Genomic DNA, 4,962 nt, shown 5'->3' with positions numbered 1-4,962 from the left:
TGCGAAGTGCCCACAGCAGCCCCAAGCATGGTGACCTCCCTCCAGTTCCACATTATCTGGGGTCTCAGGTTTCACCTGGAAGGGAAGGTTGCAAAGGAAGGTGGGGGGAGGGACAGGCGAGCCTCCGACGGGGAGAGGAGGGAGTCTACAGGGCCACACCCTCACAGCACCACCCCAGGGACCAGGCTGGCTAGTGGCCAAAGAGTGCCAACTGGGCATGACCTGGTGGCATTCACCCCCTTCCTTGGTGTGCTGGCTTCCTGGTTTGGGACCGGACTTTCCTCTTGCTGAGCTGCTGGCCCAGCTGACAGCCACACACGGGCTTGTTACTGCAAGGAGGGGAGAGTGAGGCACGGCCAGAGCAGGGCAGCAGGGCACTGCAGGAGATCACAGCTCCTGCTGGAACTGGTCAGTCCACGCCGTTCTCCTGCACAGACGCTCTGGGGCCCCGTCTCCTGTAGTGAGAAGTGCAAGGCTCCCCGGGCCCCAATCTCCCTTCTTGGTCTTTGGCTTGCTTGTGTGTTGTCAGCTCCCCAAATGCACAGGAGCAGGTACCACTGGAGCAGACACCACAGAAGTGGGCACCATGGGAATAGGGCACCTGTCCACTTCCTCCCCTGCTACCACCCAGAGTTGAGAGCAGTGCAGGGCATGGTGAGCCTCCAGGGCACACATCTTGAGGGAAGAAGAGGCTGTCCTGTGGGGTCCTGGAGCCACGGGAGCCACGGGAGCCAGGACAGGGACCTCCAAGGGACATCAGGACACCGAGTTCCTGGCTTTTGAGACTGCAAGAGACCCTCCCCGGGTCCGTGGAAGCATGAGACCCCCCGGGACGACTGCTGTGTGCAGCCATGGCCAGTTCTGCCTGAGACACTCTCGTGGCCACTCCTCAGTGTTCCCCCCTGACCTTCCCATTCACACTGGTCTATTCCAGCCATCGGCTCCATCTGTGAGCAAATGCCAAGTCCACGGGGCAAGAGCGCAGCTACACAGGGAGCTTAGTGCAAATACCAGCCTCGCTTATCACCCTTAATTGGAATAATAAGTGGAAGACGAGGAGGCACCATCTGGGCCTCTCGGGAAGTAAGTCCAGGTCAAGCTGGTTCTAGCTGGACCCGCCCCCCCCCAGGGTGTGGCTGGGACTGAGGGTGGCCCAGTGTCCTCCTGTGAGGTGGGAGTGTCCTGGTCTCCAAGCCACCACACCTACAGCACCTCAGCATTGTGAGGACTCTGGGACAGGGTTTCATGGTCGGTTTGGGCTCCTAGCTCCTCATCTGAGCCACATCCTGCTCCCATCTCAGCATCCTCATTTAAGTAGAACAAAAGGGCTGAGCTCGGATGCAGAGGGTGCACCCAATATAGCACCCAGCACAAGGCATCACGATTTTGCACTGGGTGGGGCTGCCTGTCCAAGTGGGTGAGTAGGTGGGACGGGAGCGGGCCCCTGCCCAGTTGCAAAAGGCCCAGACATGGCTCCTCTGTCCGTGGTGCTGAAGCCCCATCTCTCGTGTGAATGATGCCTTTCCAACCCAGAGTCCTACACACTCTGCCGGCAGCGCCCAGACTCATAAGCCCGGTGGGGAAGATGCTAGGAGAGAAGGGAGGGCAGAAAAGAGGAATCAGAAAGACAGAGAGTGGGAGAGACAGGCATAGTGAGAGATGCAGAGACAGAGAGACACAGAGTGACAGAGAGAGGAAGAAGTAGAGAGAGAAAAAGACACAGGCAGAGAGACAGTGAAAGAGAAAGAGGGAGGGAGGAGGAGGGATGGGGAGAGAAGAAGGGAAGGGGAGGAAGAGATAGAGAAGGAGAGAGAGAGAGGGAGAAGGAGGGAGGGACAGGGAAAGGAGGAAGGGGAGAGGGAGGGGAGAGAGAAAGAGGGAGGGAAGGGGAGAGAGAGGGAAGGGAAAGAGGAGAAGGGAGGGAGAGGGATAGAGAGTGGGAGGGAGAGAGGGAGGGGGAGAGAGAGGAGAGAAGGAGAGAGAGACAGGGAGAGAGAAGGAGGGAGGGAGGGAGAGGGAGAGAGAGAGATAGACTGACAGGCTGAGACCCCCAACAGAGGCTCCCATCCCTGAGACACAGCCAGGAGAGAAGGGAGACGTGTGCTTTGCTGTCATTGTCTCGACAATCATGGTGTCCAGGGCACGTGTTATCACTGCTCTCCTCCTTGGGGGGTAGAGGCTCCACAGTGGTCCTGTGCAGGTCTATGAGCACCTATCCAAGCTCAGATTGGCAGGGCCCTGCTATGTACATGCCACCCATGGGCAGATACAAGCCCACGTGCACACAACACGTACACACATGGATGTGTTACAGGGAGTGGACTCCACGCAGTCTGGTTCCTGCTGGGCGGTTTGCCTGCTGTCGGCACTGGAGGAGATGCGCACAGGCAGGCATCGGCAGTGCTGTCTGGAGAGGGCTGGAGTCCATGAGGATAGCCCAGAGGTGTCCTGGGAGCTGGGCCCTTTACCTTGGCAGTGTAGGTGCCCTGCAGAAACTGGGGCCTCATCACAGAACTGGACACACCCTAGACCTAGACCTCAGAATCAGAGAAGCAGGATCAGGGCATGGGGTCGAGGGGCAACCCGGTCATACTTGCACGCCAAGTGGTGACTTGGCAGATCTGAGCAACATGTGAGAGTCACAGGGGCTGCTCCCCCCACACCGCTCCCAGGATCTCCTGGGCCCACCTACCCAGAAACCCACAGGGAAGGGCCTGAAACGCAGCTCTGCCTCACCTGGCTGACATAGGATGAAGCCACCCCAAAAGGGAGGCAGCAGGAACAGCTCCTGGCAGCCACTGGGGTCTGAAGAGGGGTCCTCAGAGCCAGAAACAGCCCTTCCCTGCCTGGGGGCCCGCAGGTCCTGGTCCATGGCTTCTTGGCCAAGGGTCCCAGAGAGGAAGCTGCAACTACCCCCTGCCCAGCCCACCACAAGGGAGCCAACCCACTCCTACCACCTTCTCTGCCCATCTCAGGGGGAGCTGGACCCCTCCTTGTTCCCTCCAACTTCCCCATCATGGAGGGAGGCAGCCCCTTCACTGTCTGCACTGGAAGCTCTCGAGGCTCCTCCTGACCCCAGCAGGGCAAAGAGCCTGCAGCCAACCCCTCTGATCATGGCTGCACCCTTTCCACCCCACATCACTGCTCTGTCCTTTGACATGCATGTCGCGGGAGATGGGAGCCAGGCCCTCATCAGACCATTCCTATTGGGACGGATGGAGAACCCATGCAGAGCTGGTGTCAACCAGAGAATGAGAAGACTGGCTCATGTGCACACAACAGTGGGGCAGAGGCTGCCTAAGCCTGGACTGATTCAGGGCCCAGCTTCTTGTGCCACTTTTTCCAACTCCCTGGGTGGGCCCTGTGCTCAGCCCTCCTGTGGCCACAAGACCTGGACTCGATCCCCCTATCCTATTGGTGTCCATCCCGGGGAAAGGACAAGGGTTGATGGTAGAATTCCCTGGGGCAGAAGGGACCCACCACACCCTACTTGCTCTGCTGGAGTTGTGTACCCTGAGCCAAATGTGGCTCAGAGGTCACCATGCAGGCTTGGGAGGGCCACCAGGTTACCTCACGCATGTGGTTGGAGGCAGGACTCTTCAGAGGGTGAATCCATGTGAGAGGTGTGGGAGCTGGTGTCATACCCACTGATGTCCCCCGGGCCCAGAGACAACAGGCCAGAGAATCACCAATGGCTGCTCATGCGTTTTTGTTTTTTCACCAGCATTTCCTGTGGCCTCCCATGTGCCCAGGACACATGGAGCTAAGGATGACAAAATGAGAGGAAAACAGATGGTTGACAGGCCATCCCACGCCATTGTCCAGGCCAGATGGGGCCTTGGGAATTCAGGGTCAGCAGGCGGGAAGCATCTCGAATGCTAGCTGATGTGTGCCCAAAACACTGTGTCAAAAAAGGTTCTGAGGCTGTGTTTGAGACCATCTGAAAGACCTGGGGTCAGTCAGTGATGTCTGCCACAGGTCCAGGCCTGGGAGAAGTGTGGGGTCAGGATGCCAGGTATAGGTACTATATGGGGAAACTGAGGTCCAGGAATGTTCAGTAGTTTTATGAGTTTCCAGAGTAAGTAATCTGGGACTGAGACCAGAAGCCAACTCATTCTCCCCTCATGTGAGCTAGCTCCAAGACATCACAGCAGATTCCGGAGTAAGTCAGGCACTGGGAGAGACAGCAGCTTGGGTCTTGCCCCTCTGTGCTGAGGTACGACTCACAGCAGCCAGCCGGCATGCACGGAGCCCAGCCCAGGCTGGTGGAGATGCTTCTTCAGACCAGAACCTGACTGCCATCTTCCTACAAGCACCTCCTCGTCAATTGCCAGTCATGTCCCCGGGACTGAGTTGTGTAGGTCGACCCTGGTCAGAGTGGTATAGCCAAGCTCAGCTGTACTGGGTGACAGGACAGATCAGACAGGTGCTGAAGAGAACAGACCCCGAGGCCATCCCAGGAAAGGACTGTGCACTCCCTGAGCAAGGATGAGGACCATGCAGGTGTCCCCCAGTGGGAGAAGAAGTCAGTGCAGAGCTATGGCTGGCCCTCTCCTCATGTCTGGGAAAGTTCTCCTGGCTGCAGCTGACCTGCGTAGGGCAGGCTGGCAGTTTTTGGTAGAAAGTTTATTAAAATGGAAAGCTAAGCCTCTACTTTGTTCTCATGGCCCATGGTGTCAATCCACCCATCTATCCACCCATCCTCCTATTTGTCCATCTTCCGCCCACCACTCACCTATCCATCATCCATCCATCCATCCACACATGCACTCATCCACCTACCAACCCATCCAGCCACCCATCCACCCATGGAGCCACCCACCATCTATCCATCCAACCACCATCCACACATTCACCCACCCATACTTACAAGCTTACATACATCCCTCCATCTTTCCATTCATCCATCTACCCATCCCTCCATCCATTCACCCATCTCTCCATTCACTCATCCATCCATTC

The sequence above is a fragment of the Carlito syrichta genome, unplaced genomic scaffold, assembly GCF_000164805.1.
Source record: "Carlito syrichta isolate Samal-C Ts95f unplaced genomic scaffold, Tarsius_syrichta-2.0.1 Scaffold287922, whole genome shotgun sequence".
Classification (NCBI taxonomy): domain Eukaryota; kingdom Metazoa; phylum Chordata; class Mammalia; order Primates; family Tarsiidae; genus Carlito; species Carlito syrichta.
This window is presented reverse-complemented; position numbering follows the sequence as displayed.